Source organism: Humulus lupulus, chromosome 7 (genome assembly GCF_963169125.1).
Source record: "Humulus lupulus chromosome 7, drHumLupu1.1, whole genome shotgun sequence".
Classification (NCBI taxonomy): Eukaryota; Viridiplantae; Streptophyta; class Magnoliopsida; order Rosales; family Cannabaceae; genus Humulus; species Humulus lupulus.
Window position 1 is genome coordinate 96,472,655 of NC_084799.1, and position 21,483 is coordinate 96,494,137.

Sequence of the window (21,483 nt, forward strand, 5' to 3'; positions counted from 1 at the left end):
ATCAAGGAGACCGTCTGGTCGTATCTTCACGTACTACAAGTATAGCTCGAGCATCTCAATGCTTAGATCGGTTTAGCCTAGAAACTTCTAGCTCGCATGGTGTGCATTCAACTCGTTGCCGACGCATGGAATATACCGACATGAATTCTTGAAGACTCGGAGACTTTATATGCGTAATTATTGTATTGTCACCCTTGCCTGATAAATGTGTAATATCAGGCAATCAATGTATATAAGGTATTTATTTGTATGTTTGGGAAGTTACAAATTCTTGTGGGTTACCCAATATTGAACGTTACCCGAATCTGTCCAATGAACTCCTATAAATAGAAAGGGAATGGACTGATCAACGGACCGAATTTTGTATGCAAAATCTCTGCCAAAATTGTCTTAAGCAATGTTTCCAGAGATCTTAAACATAATAACATAGACTCATGGACTAGGTGAGTTTTAGTCACAAAACCACGTAAAATTTCTTATGTGATATTTGCCTACGGTTTCATAAAAAGCCTAATAATCTATTTCAAAATCGTCTACTGTTGGAAAAAATATTGCATCAACAAATTCGTGCTTTCATTTAAAGATCAATTAGGCTTGTCAATCTCTTCTGCAAATTTTTCATTCAATCAAAATGGTGGTAACACGATCGATGTGCAACAACGAGTCGGGGAGGCTTAGGGACCATGGAGAGTTCAATGCAATCATTCCTGCTGGAGAGGGCACTTGTGTACCCAGTCGTCTCAAAAAACAACCCCAAAACAGGGACGGATATCACCATGACACTATAAGTTCGTCGTCCCACCACCACTGCAACAATTCAGGTTACATCGGAGCTGTCAAACTTAAGAATGCTCAGCTGAGGAGCCATCTCGCCCACGCCAATAGGCATATTGATGAGATAATATCTCGATTACTCCCTCCTTAACTAACCATAATGTCAGAAGGAGGACAAGTGGATCCCATAGGAGTAATCATCCTAATGTAAGCCGCTTTGTCTGGACCGTAACCCCGAGCTTCGTGCCATCATATGAACCTTCAAGAATGACCAGCTTGCTCACAATCATAGGAACGAGCAGATGACTCATGGTGTTAGAACTCATCCCAATCAAATAGGGCAAGCAGGGACTACTTCTAGAAGTACGGGAGTCCCCTTGAATCCTCTAGCACCAATTTAGCAGGGTGGTCAAATGCAAAGAAAGGATGAGGCATTACCACCAGTTCGAGACATTGGACTGGATGATGGGCGACCTAGATTAGTGCACCCTGATGGAAAACAGGTGGCTTCGACGATAATGCACCCACCATCACCCATTCATCACCCAACACCCCCACGAGCTCAAGGGAATACATGAGCTCATGAAAACAGCCGAAGAAAATTTGCCCACAGAGAGGTTACATATGTTTCACGATCTCGAGATACTAGAATCTGAGTTCACGTGAATGACCAAGCTCTGCAACCTCACCATCGGAAGGTGAGCTTCGAGAAGGGTAGCTACTAGACGGAGAGTCGTCATGAGAGAAGGTCAGAGAGTGTTTACAGTAAACACTCTCAAAGGCAGGAGACCTTCCTAAGAAATCATCTGAACTCAGCTTAGAGTTTTTTTTATCTAACCTTCACTCCGACCTACATGATCACTTAAACGCCCAATGGGAACATCAAGCTCGCAACAACGATCTGAGTTATAATATGACTAGGAAAAACCCTTCAATGATGTGTGATGATGGGAATGCCCCGATTAACCGAGCTCAAGCTTGGAGGAGCGAGAACCCGAATAATATGCATCCTGGGATGGGAGCTAATAGCCAACTCCTAAACAACCCGATAGTGAAGGATCCAACTATTGAGTGGCTTTCTATGATGGAGGAGCAAATGAGGCGTCTCCTGTCTGGGAGAAACCAGGACGATTGCGATTCTGATGAGGAGCTTGAACCTTCGCTCCTCATATTGATGTAGCTCTGTATCCAATAGGTTTCAAGAAGCCACACATGACTACCTATGAAAAAACTGTTGGAAAAAGCTTATACAGGATCTTTATTTATTTTCATGTATATCTAATATTAAACAAATTAATACGAGATAGCCTAAAACATGTTTCTAAAATTGAATTCAAGAGAAACAAAGAATAGAATACTTACAGTATACGCAACGGAATTAAGAGTCCTTCCTCAGTTTCTCTAACTCTTGTATCCTCTCTGTCGCAGAGTATTATCAAGAAACTGAACCGATCTTCTATTTTCTTCACGATCTTCCAATGTATCCTTAGAACCACCTAGACTAGTGTGGGCAATTCTCAACACATGAGATAGATATAGAGAGAAGAAGAGAAAATACAAAGAGGCTTAGAAAATGACTTATGTTTAGAGAGAATATAAAACTATCAGAAAATCTGACTTATCAAAAACCCTTGTTTTGACTTCTCTATAAGCACTCCTTTTATAGACTCAATTAGGCCATTTAATTTAATTAAAAAATCAATAAAATAACAGCCATTTTGAAGCCCTAGGTCGAAATTATCATGGGCTATAGGCCCGTGAAATTTCCCATTTGATTATAAGCCCATTGAACTTAAAATCAAGGCCTGTATTATTTTCTATTGATTTAATTAATTAAATAATTATTTAAATCCTTTATCAAATTAATTATTTATAATTTGAACCTTGATTTAAATTTATTTATTAATTTAGATACCAATTTATCTTAATTAATAAATCTGCCATAATTTCTCTTTTCTTCTCAAAATTACACAACTCTGTGAAACTATCCAAAATTGACCTGGTCAACTTTGATAATTCTAATTGATGATTAAATCAATTAATTGAGACTATCTAGATGATTTTATCCAAGGTACAATGGGGACCATGGGCCTATGAAATCAAGCTCCAATAAGTTATCATAAATCTAACAAATAAATTTACTAACTTATTAATTCCTCGTGACTCCACTATAGACTTGGAATTGCACTCTTGAATTCATAGAACGCTCTATAACAAATATAGATACGCTATTAATTATCCATTGTTACAACCATAATTGTCACTCAATCCTCTATAGACGGTCTACAATGAGATAGGACTAAAATACCGTTTTACCCCTCATTGTATTTTATCCTTAAAACACTTAGTTCCTTGTAAATGATATTTCAGTAAACTAATTTAATTACTGAAATGAGATCTCTATCATTTAACACCTTGAACCAAACTAAAAGGAAACCATCGTTTCACTTCTTCATCAGAAGCTATAGATGTTCATATCTATGATTAACACTCCCACTCAATTATACTACCGAGTTCCCAAGATGTAAGTATGGGCTAGTCCGTAGGGTAAGCTGGTAACGAACAAGTCAAAGAACTCAAATAATACAATCAGTTAGAATACTAACCACTCAGAATTGAGATTGAATTGACCTATGGTCAACTATATGATATGACTAGAATAGATAATAACGGTATGTTTACTTATCTTATCAACTGTCAATATCGGTCCTGTCCGATGTAACATATACATCCGATTTTATCTACTTTGCCAATGTTCTGGAAAGAACATAACACTGTAATGTGTAAGTAGATCATATCGTAGATTGGCAAGTCAGTGTAAATCCGGTGCACTGACTAATCTTAGGACTAACTTATTTTTGAACATATAATCATATTTATATTCCACTGTGATTACGTCACTATAAATAAGATTAGCTATATGCTCGGGATTTAATAGAAGTTTATATTAAACAAATAATCATGAAAATAAAACATGTGAGCAAAGTGATTGACCAAGTCAAAAAATGATTTCTATTCTTTTATTGATAATAAAATGAGATTACAAAGAATTTGGGTTTTAATTAGGGCACAAAACCCCAACAAAAACGACCGACCTGTCAAACTACATTGGAACTTTCAATACCCTGATGATAGACATAATGTCAGTATCAACTAGAAACACTTGTCATCAAGTTTAAAAAGCAGTTCCGAGCTGCAAAATAAGTGAGGGGGGAGGCCAATTCCTTGGCCAATATAAAACAACAGCCGGTGAGTCTTTTAAAGCTTACATAAACTAGTTCACCAACATAGCAGCTCGAGCTAGAGACACCGATGACAGTGCCAAACTCATGGTGATGCGATCTAGAATCATTGTGGGAGGTAAATTATGGAGAGAACTATAAAGGAAATGAGTGAAAAATACAAATGTGTGCCTGGAACAAGTTCAAGAATGGATAAATCTCGAGGAGGTTGAATTCACAATGGCTGGAACTAGTCAAATCCCCACTCAGCCCACTGGATTGGTAGCAAATACTGCAGCTACGACTTAGCCCGCTACCCATAACAACCAAGTGAAAAACAGTAACAAGAGGAAGGGAAGTAATGAAGGTGACTAGATGGTATCCAAGAAAAAAAACTAGGGACAAGTATGCCTTGATATTCACCGCGTATATCGCCCTGACGGATACACGGGAAAACACATATCTAATAATTTTTGCTCGCCTACTGTGGAAAAAGCGAGAGACCATGAGGAATCAATGAGCAAAAAGAGATATGGCCAAATTTTGTCATTACCACAACGACATTGGCCACAATAATGACGATTATCGTCAATTGAATTATGAAATAAAGACTCTCATTTGAGCTAGACTGTTAGCAAGGTATGCCTGAAATCAAGAAGAACCAGCCGACCATGCATAATCTACGACTAGCTCCAGGAAATCCAGCGAACCCACCACTAGCTCTTCTAGCTCTGGAAAAACCACTTATCCCTCCTCCTATTGAGGGAAGAGATATTGCCACAATCGCGGGTGGACCTCATTTGGCTGGCACAAGAAATGAGGCCCAAAAGAGGTATATCCAGAAGCTGAAGACCCATGATGGAGCAGTATCACTCTAGAGTAGTGCTTATTAAAGGAGCAGATGGACAAGCAACCTATCATTTTTATAGAGGAGAACACAAGCCATGTACAATTCCCACACAATGATCCGCTATCCATAACCATTGAGCTCTGAAACTGGAGAGTTCGAAGAATCCTGATTGATAACGGGAACTCCGTGAACATGCTATTCAGGTCCACTCTAGAGAAGATAGGATTATCAGTGACGGACTTGAAGACCTCCTCCACAACTCTATAAGTGTTGTCAATAGAAGCAATGGCAGCAATGGGGACGATCGAGCTCGTTGTAACCATTGGTGATGAAACATGAGTTGTGGCAAAGAACGTGTTCATTGTCATAGATTTCCCGAATGCCTGCAATGCCATTTTAGGGCAACCAGCCTTGATAATGATTGAGGCCATAATTTATATTTGACATTTGGCTATGAAATTCCTTTCACCCACTGGGATATGCACAGTGAGAGGGATCGGCTCGTTGCCAGGGAATGCTATAACATGTTTGTGAAGGGAAGATCACACCTTGGGCAGCAAGCCACGGTGACAATTGAGGAGACTGAGGAGCCCCTAGCAATGGTAGTTGTCAAAGGGGCAGAAGAACCTCCAATAACAGAAGTTGAGGTCACCCAAAGAGAAGAAATTAACCAAAGAATAGGCAAAGATCTGTCTGAGATACAAGCCCTAGAGGATCTAGAGGAGGTAATCCTTGATCAAGAAGCAACCTCAAAGGTTGTAAAGATTCAAAAAAATATCAGTGCCAACAGAAAAGAAATCTGATCGAATTCTTTAGGAACAACCTCGATGTCTTCACCTGGTCACATGCCAATATAGTGGGAATTAGTCCTAGCGTGATCATGCACACACTAATTATGGACAAAAACATACCTGCCAAACAACAGAAAAGAATGTTGTTGGGAAAGGAAATAGGAGAAGCTTTGGAAGAAGAAGTAGCTCACCTCTTAAAATGTAGATTCATCAGGGAGGCAAAATATCCAACATGCATAGCCAACTTTTTCCTGGTTCCAAAACCAAATGGAAAGTGGAGGACCTGCATCGACTTCTCCAATCTCAACAAAGCCTGCCTAAAGGACTGTTTTCCTTTGCCAAGGATTGATCAGCTCATACATGCTACAGTTGGTCATGAGCTCATGTCTTTCATGGAAGCATATTCTGGATATAAGCAGATCATGATGAACCCTACAGACCAAGAGCATACCAGCTTTATGACTGAGCACAACGTATATTATTACAAATTCATGTCGTTCGAGCTGAAAAATGTTGGGTAAACTTACCAAAAGTTGGTAAATAAAATGTTCGTTGATCGAGAAAAACACGGAGGTGTACGTTGATGACATGCTCCTTAAGTCTACATCCGCCAACAACCATGTATCCGACCTAGAAGAATGTTTTGTTGTACTGAGAAAGTACAACATGAAGTTGAATACTCAGAAATGTACCTTCAAATTTTCGTCGGGAAGTTGTTGGGAAAACTTATACATGATCTTTATTTATTTTCATGTAGATCTAATATTATACAAGTTAATATGAGACGACCTAGAACATGTTTCTAAAATTGAATTCAAAGAGAAATAATGATAAGAATACTTACATTATACGCAGCAAAATAATAGAGTCCTTTTTTCAGTTTCTCTAACCCTTGTATCCTTTCTGTTGCAGAGTATTACCAAGAAACTGAACCAATCTTCAATTTTCTTCACAACCTTCCAAAGTATCCTTAGAATCACCTAGACTATAGTGGGCAATTCTCAACACATGAGATAGATACATAGAGAAGAAGAGAAAAGCATAATGAGGCTTGGAAAAGGACTTATGTTTAGAGAGAATCTAAAACCTATCAGTTGCTTGTGATTCAACTTATTAAACTTGTGTTTCAGAAATCTGATTTCAACTCTAACTTAGCATTCCTTTTATAGAATCAATTAGGGCATTTAATTTAATTAAAAAATCAATAAAATAATAGATAATATCAGCCCTAGGTCGAAACTATCATGGGCTTTAGGCCCGTGAAATTTTCCATTTGATTATAAGCCCGTTGGACTTAAAATCAATGTCTGTATTATTTTCTATTGATTTAATTAATTAAATAATTATTCAAATCCTTTATCAAATTAATTATTTATAAATTGAACCTTGATTTAAACTTATTTATTAATTTAGACACCAATTTATCTTAATTAATAAATCTGCCCCAATTTCTCTTTTCTTCTCTAAATTACAATGCTATATGAAAATATCCAAAATTGACCTAGTCAACTTTGATAATTAAATCAATTAATTAAGACTCTCTAAATGATTTTATCCAAGGTACAGCGGGGACCATGGGCCTATGAAATCAAGCTCCAATAAGTTATCATAAATCTAAAAAATAAATTTACTAACTTATTAATTCCTCGTGACTCCACTAAAGACTCCGAATTGCACTCTTGAATTCATAGAACGCTCTATAAGCAATATAGATACATTATTAATTATCCATTGTTACAACCATAATTGTCACTCAATCCTCTATAGATGGTCTACAATGAGTTGTGACTAAAATATCGTTTTACCCCTCATTGTATTTTATCCTTAAAACACTTAGTTCCTTGTGAATGATATTTCGGTAAACTAATATTAATTACTGAAATGAGATCTCTATCATTTAGCACCTTGAACCAAACTAAAAGGAAACCATCATTTCACTTCTTCATCAGAAGCTGTAGATGTTCATATCTATGATTAACACTCCCACTCAATCATACTACCGAGTTCCCTAGATGTAAGTATGGGCTAGTCTGTAGGGTAAGCTGGTAACGAACAAGTCAAAGAACTCAAATAATACAATCAGTTAGAATACTAACCACTCAGAATTGAGATTGAATTGACCTGTGATCAACTATATGATATGACTAGAATAAATAATAATGGTATGTTTACTTATCCTATCTACTGTCAATATCGGTCCTGTTCGATGAACAAATAAATCTGATCTTATCTACTTTGCTAATGTTCTGGATAGAACATAAAACTGCAATATGTAAGTAGATCATATCGTAGATTGGCATGCCAGTGTAAATCCTGTGCACTGACTAATCTTAGGACTAACTTATATTTGAACCTATAATCATATTTATATTCCACTGTGATTACATCACTATAAATACGATTAGCTCGAGATTTAATACAAGTTTATATTAAACAAATAATCATGAAAATAAAAACATGTGAACAAAGTGATTGACCAACTCAAAAAATTATTTCTATTCTTTTATTGATAATAAATGAGATTACAAAGAAATGAGGATTTAATTAGGGCATAAAACCCCAACAAACTCCCACTTGCACTAATTGAAACTAATGCCTTAATTCTACTAATTATCAAAATACAATAATGAAAATCTTTTAATTAAAAAAAACCTTATAAGTATACTTATCAAAATAAAATTTAAAATATATTATCCACACTAAAGTAACAAAATTTTACTACTAGACTTTTAATATGTTATGATTTAGAAACATATTATAAGTGTAACAAATAGTTATGATTTATATAATATAATAAACTAAAAACGTTATCAAAATAATCAAATGTAACAGTTGAAAAGTGTTATGCAAAAAGTATAACGTCAAATTTATAACCAAATACTCTAACTAAATGTTATTATTTGAATATTATAGCAACTAAAAATGTGTTATTGAATAGTTTGAGATAAAATCGAACATAACATTCGAATACTGTTATAGAAAAGACAGGACTTTTGGTAACAGAGGCTATGTTAGCGTTTTCAGAAGCGTTATCAATACTCCCAGTTAGCAGTTTTTAAGTGTTATGAATACTGTTTTTTCTTGTAGTGTATCAAGTGGAGCTTCTGGTAGTGTCTTTGTAAACGGATCCGCAAGATTGTCTTTAGATGCAATCTTCATACCCTTCACATCTCCCCTGGCCACATATTCTCGAATAATGTGATACTTCATTTCTATATGCTTACTCCTCTTGTAACTACGAGGTTCTGTTGAGTTGGCTATTGCTCCTGTATTGTCACAAAACAACACAAACAGTTTATCCATTTATGGAATAACACCAAGATCCAAATAGAACTTCTTTAGCTAGTCTATTTCCTTAGCTACTTCTGACGCGACTATGTACTCAGCCTTCATGGTGGAATCTGAGATTGCAGACTGGTTTATGCTTCTCTATATCACAGCTCCACCCCCAAGAGTAAACACCATTCCAGAAGTAGACTTCCTATCATCGACATCAGTTTGAAAATCTGAATCGGTGTAGCCCAGGGTAGAATAACATATAATCCCTAGTTCACCTTAAATACTTCAGGATATGCTTAACTTCTATCCAATGTTCCGGTCCTAGGTTTGACTGATACCTGTTCACTACTCCCACTGCATAGCAGATATTTGGTCTAGTACACAACATAACATACATCAGACTTCCAACTATAGATGCGTAAGGAACTTTTCTCATTGCATCTTCCTCTTCAGGAGTCTGGGGAGACTGCTTTTTTGAAAGATGAATTCCATGGCGGGGCAGTAAACGTCCTTTCTTGGAATTTTTCATTGAGAAACGTTCAAGTACTTTATCTATGTAAGCTACTTGAGATAGAGCTAAGATTCTATTCTTTCTATCGCTGATGATCTGGATACCTAGAACATAACTTGCTTCACCAAAAACCTTTTTCTGGAATTGAGTGCTCAACCAGTTCTCCACATCTGATAATTTCTTAATATTGTTTCCAATGAGTAAGATATCATATGCACAAAGAACTAGGAATACCACTATTTGATTTTCCTTCAGTTTGTAATCACAAGGCTCATCAATATTTTGTTCAAAGCCATAGGTTTTGATTATTTCATCAAATCTAAGGTTCCAGGAACGAGAAGCTTGCTTAAGTCCATAAATAGACCTATTCAACTTGCAAGCTTTTGTTTCTTGTCCAGCTACTTTAAATCATTCTGGCTGATCCATACAAATGACTTCGTCAAGATTCCCATTAAGAAAAGCTGTCTTGACATCCATTTGCCAGATCTCATAGTCAAGAGCAGCTGCTATGGATAGGAGGATGCGAATGGACTTAAGCATGGCTACCAGACTAAAAGTTTCCACATCTTAGGACTAACTTATATTTGAACATATAATAATATTTATATTCCACTGTGATTACGTCACTATAATTATGATTAGTTATATGCTCGATATTTAATAGAATTTTATATTAAACAAATAATCATGAAAATAAAACATGTGAGCAAAGTGATTGACCAAGTTAAAAAATGTTTTCTATTCTTTTATTGATAATAGAAACGGAGGAACGGAGCTCGAGGCTTCGGCGATTGTGCCCTCCGAGGTACGCATCCCAGTCAATCCCCAGGACCTGGAGAAGATCCCAGAGGCCTTCTGGGGAACGATGTATGAGTCGGCGAACTACGCCGTCAGCCACATATACAAGTTCACCGAGAAGGAGCTTCGGGCCATCGAGACAATGAGCCCGGTGGGCGTGATGGAGTCTTCAATGGGCATGACCCTAACGGTAAGCTGACTTACCCTTTTATGGCTTTTTATTATTACACTTTGCCCTATTTTTTCTTTCTTCTCTTTTTTCTAAGGCAATTGTCCCTCATCTCTCGCAGGGCGTCGTTGCTCTTTACCGGAGCATCGCCAGGGCCAAAACTCAGCTCGAGGATATGAGGAGCGAGCACCAGACCTCTCTGCAGGCGGCTAAGGATGCCTTGGCGGCCTCGCAGGCCGAGTTGGAAAAGACCCGCTCGAAGGTCCAAGAGCTCGAGACTGCCCTCTCCACCTCGCGGACAGATCTAGATGCCGCGAAGGCTGAGGCCAAGGCCGCCCTGGAGGCCGAGCAGACAGCTTCGGAAAAAGCCTTGGAAGACCTGTTCTACCATTGCTGGGCCTACAACCCGGACGCTGACTACTCCTTTCTGTCAGCGAGCCTTTGGGAGCGCTTGCTGGTGAAGTTCCAAGCTCGCCTTGATAAAGAAGCACCCTCTGAGGTCGGGGAAGGCTCTGGCGCAGCTGAGCAAGGCGAGACGGCGACCTCCAAGGGACCACCTAGCGGAGCTTAGGGCTTTCTTCTCTTATGCCCTTCACTATTTTTTAATATTTTTTGTGTAACCTTTGCATGAGGTGTTTCCACCTCGAGACAATTTGACTCAATGTTGTTTTTAATTGATTCTCTTTCTTGCCCTACGCATTTTGGTTACAATTTTTGAAAAACTTAGTCCGCGTTAATCTTTATCCAATCTCGAGCTCTTTAGGAAGAACAACGATCAATAGATTTAAATCAACTTCTAAGTTTTATGACCCGGTTATATCCAGGAACTTAATTTGAAAACTTAGTTCGCGTTAACTTTTATCCATATCTCGAGCTCTTTAGGAAGAACAACGATCAATAGATTTAAATCAACTTCTAAGTTTTATGACTCGGTTATATTCAGGAACTTAATTTGAAAACTTAGTTCGCGTTAACTTTTATCCATATCTCGAGCTCTTTAGGAAGAACAACGATCAATAGATTTAAATCAACTTCTAAGTTTTATGACCCGGTTATATCCAGGAACTTAATTTGAAAACTTAGTTCGCGTTAACTTTTATCCATATCTCGAGCTTTTTAGGAAGAACAACGATCAATAGATTTAAATCAACTTCTAAGTTTTATGACCCGGTTATATCCAGGATATGACTTAGTTAGCGTTAATTCCTATCAATATCTCGCGTTTTTTTAAGAAAAACAACAGTCAATCGATATGAATCAACTTCTAAGTCATTAAGGAGACCTGGTTATATCCAGGTACCATATGCCCCCCAAGTAACTGGGAAATGGTCTTTTGTGGTTACTTTAGATTACACTTGAAAACATGTACAAATATAAACAAAAAGCTTATTCTCATTGCTTAATACATAAAAAATGGCCTTCCAGGCCTTACAAGTAAATCATTGATAATATTTCTTTAAATGGATGGCGTTCCAAATCCGCGGGACTGCCCCTCCATCAAGCCGAGCTAATTTATAAGTTCCCTCCTTAATGACCTCGATGACTTGATATGGTCCTTCCCAGTTCGGTCCCAAGACTCCATCTTTGGGATCTTTACCGGCTACGAAGACTCTCCTTAGGACCAGGTCGCCAACGCTGAAGGCGCGCTTTTTGACTTTGGAGTTGAAATAGCGAGTGATCTTCTGTTGATAATGGGCGAGCTGGAGCTGCGAATCTTCTCGCCTTTCGTCAACTAAGTCGAGGGAATTGTACAGTAGCTCGTGGTTGCGGTCCTGGTCGTAAGATTGGACCCTATGCGAAAGCACCTTAACCTCCACGGGGAGGACTGCCTCACTCCCAAAGGTTAGGGAAAAAGGAGTATGACCCGTAGGAGTTCGATGCGAGGTCCGGTATGCCCATAGGACCTGGGGGAGTTGTTCCGGCCAGACCCCCTTCGCTTCATCTACTCTTCTTGAGGCTCGCCTTTAGAGTCTTGTTGACAGCTTCGACCTGGCCATTCGCCTGAGGATAGGCCACAGAGGAGAAACTTTTCACAATTCCGTACCTTTCACAAAACTCAGTGAACAGGTCGCTGTCGAACTGAGTGCCATTATCGAAAACGATCTTCTTGGGCAGGCCGAATCAACAGATAATGCTTTTAACCACAAAGTCAAGCACTTTTTTGGACGTTATCGCCGCCAGAGGTTCTGCCTCAGCCCACTTCGTAAAGTAGTCGATGGCCACCACGGCGTAATGGACCCCGCCCTTTCCAGTAGGGAGGGCGCCTACCAAGTCGATCCCCCAAACTGCAAACGGCCATGGGGACGAGATCATCTTCAGCTCGACTGGAGGAGCTCGGGCAACTGCAGTGAATCGCTGGCACTTGTCGTATTTGTAACGTCCTACGTTTTTGGGTACCTTTAAACGACTCGGGTCGGGATTTTTCCCCCGGGTTAAGAATATTATTTTAAATAATATTATATTTTGTTTGTAAGTATTCCATGAGTTATTGCTAGCCAAAATATGAATTTTGTGATTTTAAAAGTCAAGATAAGACTTTCGGTCCTGGACCGACACAAAAACCCTGATCGGGTAAAAATCTCGGAAAATAAAATGAAAAATCATGGCAATTATATTTTGGGCATAAAATACATTCATAAAAGTTAAAGTTTGGTCAAAAATAATAAACCTAAAAGAAAATGGAAATTTTAAGGCATTTTGTGGTAAATGCCTAATTTTGCCGAAATGGGGAATTTTATTCCATGAATGGACCTTAGGTTAAATTTTATTTTGTGGTTAATTAAATTAAATATGAGAGACATTTAATTTAATTAATTAATAGTAAGTTTGGTGATTAAAACTTAATGAGAGTGAAAAAGGTGTAAGAAGTCAAGTGGGCAAGTGGGTAGAAAAGCACTCTCAAGTGTTTTGTGATATTTTGAAGAGTTGTGTGAGCCATTCTAACCCCCAAATCCGACCACTCTCCCTCCCTCATTCACTCTCATCTGATTTTTGAAGACTCTCTCAAGTGTTCTCTCCATTTGCAACCCCAAGAATACCAAAGAAACTTGGAAGCTAAGTCTTGGTCTAGGAAGGGTTTTCCCTAAGGTAAAGTTTCATTAATCTAGACTTTTGTAAAGTTTTAAGCATAGAGTTTCAAATAGCTAATTGACTATGTTGTTGGGGGAAGTTTGTTAGGGTTTTTGAAAGGTTTTGAAGGAGTCAAAGCTTATAGGAAGGTCCAAACCTTAAGCAAGAACACCAAAGAGGTAAAAAGTTTACTTTTGATGATTTTGTTGTAGGGTTTTTAGTTTTAAGCATTATTCTGTATATCTAATGCTTAGAGTTTCTTGTTGATGATGTAATAAGGTTATGGTAGTTGTTTAATAATTTTTATGATGCATGAGTATTGATTTTTGAAAATGGGAACCAAAACCCCCAAGGGTTTTGTAGGATACCCTAAAACAAAACATGTTTTGAGCTGTGACTTCCAAGGGGTCAAGAAGCCACTGTATATTGTTTTTGTTAAATTAAATTGTACTGTGATGTTGTTGAGATTGAGTACATAAAATTGAGCTTTTGAAACACAAAAAAATGTTTAGAAATGAGTAAGTTATGCTATTTCAAAGATTAGGTAAAAAACTGTTTTTTCGTATTCTTATTTTTGGAACCAAGTTTGCACAGCCACTGTATAGGTCAAATGAACCCAGTTTTTTCTAAAATTTTGTGGACATATTTCTGGCATAACCTATTAGTCCACTGTAAAATTTGATAAGAAAATATTAAACGGTTTGAAAGTTATTAACTGTCAAAGTTTGGAAAAAAATAAGGACTTGAAAATAAGGTCATTTTTACCTCATTGTTGGAAAATGATTTCACCAATAAAAAATGCTCATTTTGACCTAAGATTTTACAAAGACCTAAATGGCATAACAAAAATGGAATTGGGAAATTTTGGTAACAATTGGGTAAGTACATTTCAAGTTATGAACTAACGAAATATGTAGTTAAAAATGTGAAAATTAGGTTTTTCACACTTAGTGTAAAAATGAGATTTTGGAACATAAGGTAAAAAGTAAAATTTTGTTTATTTCAAGATATAAAATGGTAAGTCTTGAAATCATATTTTCACTAAAATTTACCCTTTGAGTTTAAATGAATTATTTTTATTAAAGAGTTTTTATTCTTTCTAAAAATAAGAGATTTAATTTATTAATAGTTAATAAATTAAAAGAGGGATTAAAACCCTATATTTTGAGAAAAATAATTAAATAAATTATTTTCCTAGTAAGTAAAATTGATTAATTGCTTTTGGAAAATTAATTAGTCAAGATGAGAAATTTATAACGGTTTTCCTAATTAAGACAAATTAGGCAATTTTCTTAAAACGGTTTTTAGATATTAAAACCTTAAGAAAAATAAAAGGAAAATTTAAAGAGTTTATTTTCTTTAAAAATAATTAAGGAATTTATTTGTATTTTCTGGATATAATACCGGCTAAAATCTTACATATTTTAACCGACTAGTCGAAAGTGCGGGTTAATAGCGATACCTGGAAAGAATAAGATTTTTAGCGGATTGTGGGAAATACCATTGTGATACCCGAGCCTAGGTATCGAGACCTTAGGATAGGTCTCCCCGAGACTTAAGGTTTAGTCTCGAATATTTTGTATAACTTTCCTTAATAAGTTTAAAACCAAATAAGGATTGTAAATCCTTACAAATGACTTTTATTAAAATGACCAAACTGCCCAAAATAATAATAATGAATTATGAGTGCCATAATTAATCCGAGTATACTGTATGGATAACTACAGTATTGGCTAAGCGTAACTGGACTGAACGTTGGAGGGTGAAAACTTGCTGAGCGCTAAGGACTCCAAGTAAGTCAACTTATATTGTATGGCTGCAACATGAAATGATTATTGTCTTGTATGTTAGTATAGGGATACATGCATATACATAGGCTGTCATAGAAAGTTGCTTAGAGACGTTAGTCTAGTGAGTGCTGATTTAGAAAATATGAACGGTAGAAGTCCGTCATATCCTAGACGGTTGATCCCCGTCACACTGCTTGATTTTATTTATGTCCGGTTCATTACCGAGACGAGTGGCCATGAGATGAGGATAAGCTGGTTAAACCTAGGGGCGCCAAGATAAATGGGACCTAGGGGCCCTCATGCTTACTTAATCATTGGACGGTTAGAATCCGAGCAAGTGCTCTGATAAGTTATTCCCGGATAGCAGCCGTGAATATTGGCCATTCCGTGAGAGTGCCTAGAGATACTAGGGGTTGCCAAGATAGAGTGAGGTTGAACACCCTAGGGGCAGCTGCTCACCAGCACCACTGATTAACATAGAAGTCTCCATAAAACCGTGTAAATTGGATTACACTCTTGAATATGTAGCGATGCCCTAAGTAACATGATAGTTACCCTTGATGAGAATATTTATTGGCTAGATCTTAGTGTGGGGACTCAGTTCTCTTTTACAGATTAGCAATTATGTTGGAGGGCGCGTTACGCATGAATTGTTGGAAATTGTCGAGTGTTGGTCTCGAATTATTTGGTGATATAATATATCTGCTTGCTCTGGGATTTTCTGAGTGCAGGGTTATAATTGTTGATAAGATATAGTTGTGATATAATATATCTGCTTGTTCTGGGATTTTCTGAGTGCAGGGATATAATTGTTGATAAGATATAGTTGTGATATAATATATCTGCTTGTTCTGGGATTTTTCTAAGTGCAGGATTTTTATCTAGTTACGAATTAATTTATCATTGGTTATCAGGCATGACCATAAGTTTGCTAGGACGCTTTAGCGTTCTTGAAATTGATTGTTTAGGGTCCGGATGGGTCCGGAACCCTAATTCTCTACATGCTTTGTTTGAAAGTTGATCTTACTAAGCGTTTTCGCTTACCTAGTTGTTTCATGTTGTAGGTAAGAGCAAGGGCAAGGCAGAGCAGTGAGCGCTGGAGTCTTCCTTGCAAATGTACATGTGGACCGACCTTTTGGGAAGCCGTTTTATTTTTGGAAATGTTGTGTAATTTTCCTAAACTAGGCTCACTCTACTCTTTATAAAATATGTTGAAACTAAGTGTTAAGTATGGCCATACGACTTTTTAAAAAGTTTTTTTTTTATACGGGTTTTTGAGACATTTTGTTAAATGAAAACATTTATATTTCCGCATTATCGAGTCTTGAAAATCCGGGTCGTTACAGTATTTCTTCTCGTATGAGATCGAGTCTTTGGATAGAGTTGGCCAGTAATACCCTTGCCTCAGGACCTTTAAGGCCAAGCTCTGCCCCCCAGTGTGGTCTCCGCAAAATCCCTCGTGCACCTCCTGCAGGATGGCCCTTGCTTCACCTGGAAGAACACATCGTAGGAGAGGCAGGGAGTGCCCACGTCGGTATAACACCCCATCTACTATCGTATACCTGGGGGCTTGATAGAGGACTCGCCGTGCATCATTACGCCCTTCAGGCAGCTTTCCCTCGACGAGATACTCAAGGAACGGGGTCATCCAGGTCGGCCTGGCGTCGATCATCTCGACCTCCGTCCTAACATCTTCTATGCTTGGTTTCTCTAAGAATTCTATTGGTACTAACCCCAAGGTCTCAGTTTCCCCAGAGGTGGCGAGCTTGGCAAGAGCGTCTGCGTTAGTGTTCTGCTCCCGAGGTATCTGTTCGATCGAGCCTCGCCTAAACGCGGACAACTCACCTTTTACCTTTGCCAGATAGGCGGCCATCTTGGGCCCTCGTGCTTGATACTCACCCAGAACCTAGTTTACCACGAGCTGGGAGTCACTGAAGCACTGGACGGAGCTCGCCTTTAGCTCCTGAGCAATCCTCAGCCCGTCCAGCAAAGCTTCGTATTCGGCCTCGTTGTTGGAGGCCTTGAATCCGAATCTCAGTGCCGAGTGGAATCTATGTCCCTCGGGGGATATCAAAATGATTCCAGCTCCGGAGCTGTTCTCGTTGGATGAACCATCCACAAAGATCCTCCATGACGCCTGGGGCGAGGTGACTTGGGGTGAGTCCTCCGCGGGATCCTCCTGGAATCCCGCGCACTCTGCCATAAAATTGGCTAGGGCCTGACTTTTTATGGCAGTTCGCGGAGTGTACAGAATCTCGAACTGACTGAGTTCGATCGCCCACTTTAACAAACGTCCCGATGCTTCAGGTTTTTACAAAACCTGCCTTAAAGGCTGATCGGTCATGACGCGTATCGAGTGGGACTGAAAGTATGGTCTGAGCTTTCGAGAGGCCATGATGAGGCAGAACGCCAATTTTTCCATCAACGGGTACCGGGATTCAGCTCCGAGAAGTCTCTTGCTGATGTAGTAGACTGGTCTCTGAACTCGATCTTCTTCTCGTACCAATACGACACTAGCTGCATCCTCCGTGACAGCTAGGTAGAGAAAAAGAGGCTCTCCTGCCCTTGGCTTGGATAGTACGGGCGGCTCGGCCAGATGTGCCTTCAGGTCGAGGAATGCGCTTTCGCACTCTTCTGTCCATTCGAACTTCTTGTTTCCTCGGAGCAGGTTGTAGAATGGCAAACACTTATCGGTGGACTTGGAAATAAACCGATTGAGGGCTGCCACTTTTCCTGTCAGGCCTTGGACATCTTTTCGCGACCTGGGCGAGGGAAGCTCGAGCAGTGATCTGATCTTGTCGGGGTTTGCTTCGATTCCTCGGGTATTGACGATGAACCCCAGGAATTTCCCTGATGCGACTCCAAAAGTGCACTTCTGTGGATTAAGTCTCATGCCAAACTCCCGTAGTATCTTAAAACATTCTTCCAGGTCGGAAACATGGTTATCAGCATTCTTTGACTTGACTAGCATGTCATCAACGTACACTTCCATGTTTTTTCCGATCTGGTCTGCGAACATCCTATTTACTAACCTTTGGTAGGTAGCTCCGGCGTTCTTCAGCCCGAACGGCATGACCTTGTAACAATAAACGTTAGTCGGGGTCATGAAGCTGGTGTGTTCCTGGTCCGCCGGATTCATGGTGATCTGATTGTAGCCTGAGTACGCGTCCATAAAGGACATGAGCTCGTGCCCCACCATGGCATCTACCAACTGGTCAATCCTTGGTAGTGGAAAACAATCCTTGGGGTAGGCTTTATTCAGGTCAGAGAAGTCTATGCAGGTCTGCCACTTTCCATTGGGCTTTGGGACCAGCACGGGGTTGGCGACCCATATTGGAAACTTGGCTTCACGGATAAAGCCACATTTTTTGAGCCGGGCTACTTCTTCCTCCAAGGCTTCAGCCCGGGTTGTTCTTAGGCGTCTTTGCTTCTGGGACTTGGCGGGAATGCTTTTATCCAGATGAAGTGTATGCATGATGACACTCTGGCTGATTCCCACCATGTCCTCATGGGACCATGCAAATACGTCCAGGTTATCCCGCAGAAATCGGATCAGCTCCGCCTTCCTCTTGCTGCAGAGGTTTTTCCCGAGCTTGACCATCCGTGATGGATTCTGCGAATCAATGTTCACTTCCTCGAGCTCCTCAATAGCCTAGAGCTCGGATCTGTCCTCGCCTATTCGGGGGTCAATATCCTCACTTAAGACGACATTTTCCCCTTCGGCGCTTTGAGGTTTTTCAATCTCACGATCAGCTAAGGGTTCCTGAGATTCCTCTTCACCACTTTGGATGGCCATTGCCAGCTGCCTGGGTTTAGATTTTCCCTTCATGGAAATGCTGTAGCATTCCCTGGCAGCGAGCTGATCGCCATGGACAGTGCATATTCTCGTGGAAGTAGGGAATTTCATCACGAGGTGGCGAATGGAAGTGACGGCCTCAAACGCCATGAGCGTAGGTCGTCCCAAGATTGCGTTGTATGCAGTGGTGCAGTCAATGACCACGAACTCGAGGAGTTTCGAGACTATTCGAGGTCCTTCTCCCAGGGTGATCACCAGCTCGATCGTCCCTATGGCCGCCGATCCCTCTCCCGAAAAACCATATAACATCATGGAGGTCGCCTTCAGCTCTGCGACGGTCAAACCCATCTTCTCTAACGTGGATCGGAATAGGAGGTTCACCGAGCTCCCGTTGTCGATCAGCACCCTCCTCACCCTCCGATTGGCGAGCTGAACTGCCACGACCAAAGGGTCATTGTGAGGGAACTGGACATGGCCCGCATCGTCCTCCGCAAAAATGATCGGTTGCTTCTCCAATCGCTGCTGCTTTGGCAGGCACTGCTCCGGGACGAACTCTACTCTGTTATGCGCCTTCAGTTCATTCACGTATCTCTTCTGGGCGCCTCTGCTCGTGCCAACCAAATGCGGTCCTCCAGAGATGGTGGATATCTCCCCTCCAACCAAGGAAGGAGGGACGTCCTGATCTACCCGAGGCCCGGGCTGACTGGCCGGGACTTCTGGAGCAGGTCGACTTGCTGGAACCCTATTCCGTGCGTATTGGGCCAAGGGGCCGGCTCGGATGAGAGTCTCGATCTCATCCTTTAGATGCCTACAATCATCGGTATTGTGGCCAACATCATTATGAAAACGGCAAAACTTGGAGGTATCTCTCTTCCCCTTGTGGTGTTTTAATGGCTCCGGCCTCTTCCAGGGGACTCGAGCAGAGTTGGCTAGGAAGATATTCTCCCTAGACTGGGTGAGCTCTGTATAAGTCGCGTAGACGGGCTTGAATTTGTCTACGGACTTATTCTTCTTTTGGCCGTGCTGACTGTTTTTGCCATTCCCCTTTCTCTTGCCTCCACCGGGCTGGTTGTTCTGTGCGACATTTTGGGTCGCTGTCACGACCTCCGTCCCTACTCCAGCAGGCTGATCAGGGACCTGGCTGGTTCCTGCAGCTGAGGCTTCGGCTTCCTCCAAGTTTATCCATTCCTGGGCCCTGTTAAGGAATTCGTTAACCGAGTTGACTCCCTTCCTTTGTATATCCTTCCAGAGATCTCCTCCGACGAGGATTCCAGTTCTCATGGCCATGAGCTTGGAGCTATCATCCGCGTCTCTGGCCCGAGCAGGGACGTTCACAAATCTGCTCAGGTAAGCCTTCAGAGTTTCGCCGGGCTGCTGCCTCACGTTAGCCAGAGAGTCGGCCTGGATGCGGGCAGCCTGGGAGGCTCGGAATGCCCTTTTGAAATCCGCAGAGAAAGTCTTCCAGGAGCTGATTAACTGTCTTTTACCTTGCTTGGACCACTGCCTGGCAGGTCCAGTCAGCGTGGAAGAGAAGATTAAACATCTCAGCTCGGGCCCAATGTTGTGGGCCATCATCAGGGTGTTAAACATCCCTAGGTGATCCGACGGGTCCCCGTCTCCATTGAACTTAGACAGGTGCGGCATACGGAAACCAGGTGGGTGAGCCGTTGCTGCTATGCTGGGGGCAAAGAGCTCCATCTCGTCCCCATAATCATATTCATCTTTTTCTTTTTCTGACAGGAGCTTCCTCATCAGCTCCTCCATCTGAGCCAGGCGCTCGAGGGTTTGGTCCTGATGTCCTTGGTTATTCCGGGGCTGTTCAACAACTCCGGACCCATTGTACATATTTGGTGGGTTATTGCCCCTCCTATCTTGAGATAGGTTATTTGGGGCATTCCCTCCGTTATGTACTTCGGACAGGGCCCCCCCTGAGCGAGCATGGCTGTCTCCTTCTACCTGCTCCCCTCTATGGGAGTTAAGGCGATCCCGCAGATCGCCTCCCCAAGTGGCTTGTGGGCTTTGTGCCGAACTTAGGCGCTGACGCAGGTCTCCGCCAGAAAGGTCACTTCGGCGACTGTCGGTCCAGTAGCTCCTGCTAGAGAGGCTTGGAGTCCGCCTTTGGTGGTGAGGATCTAGGCTTTCCCTTGGCGCCCTGCTACGCCGGGAAGGTCCAGCTGATGGCGGGTTCCTCCTGCTACTCCCATAGGCTAGGATACCTCGGACGGGCCGAGGAGGAGACGGATATCTGATTGGAGACGGAGGATGCCTGACTGGAGAGGCGATCCTAGTTCCGTCAGGACTGATCAAGTTTGGTGGGGGCCTTTCGGCCCTGCCAACCTGCTGGTCCCGCGCCTGGCGATCTGGACGAGGCGCAGGACGGTTGTTGGGGACGGGCTGATGTTGCGAGCCCTCCCCGGATCTCCTTCGGGAATTTC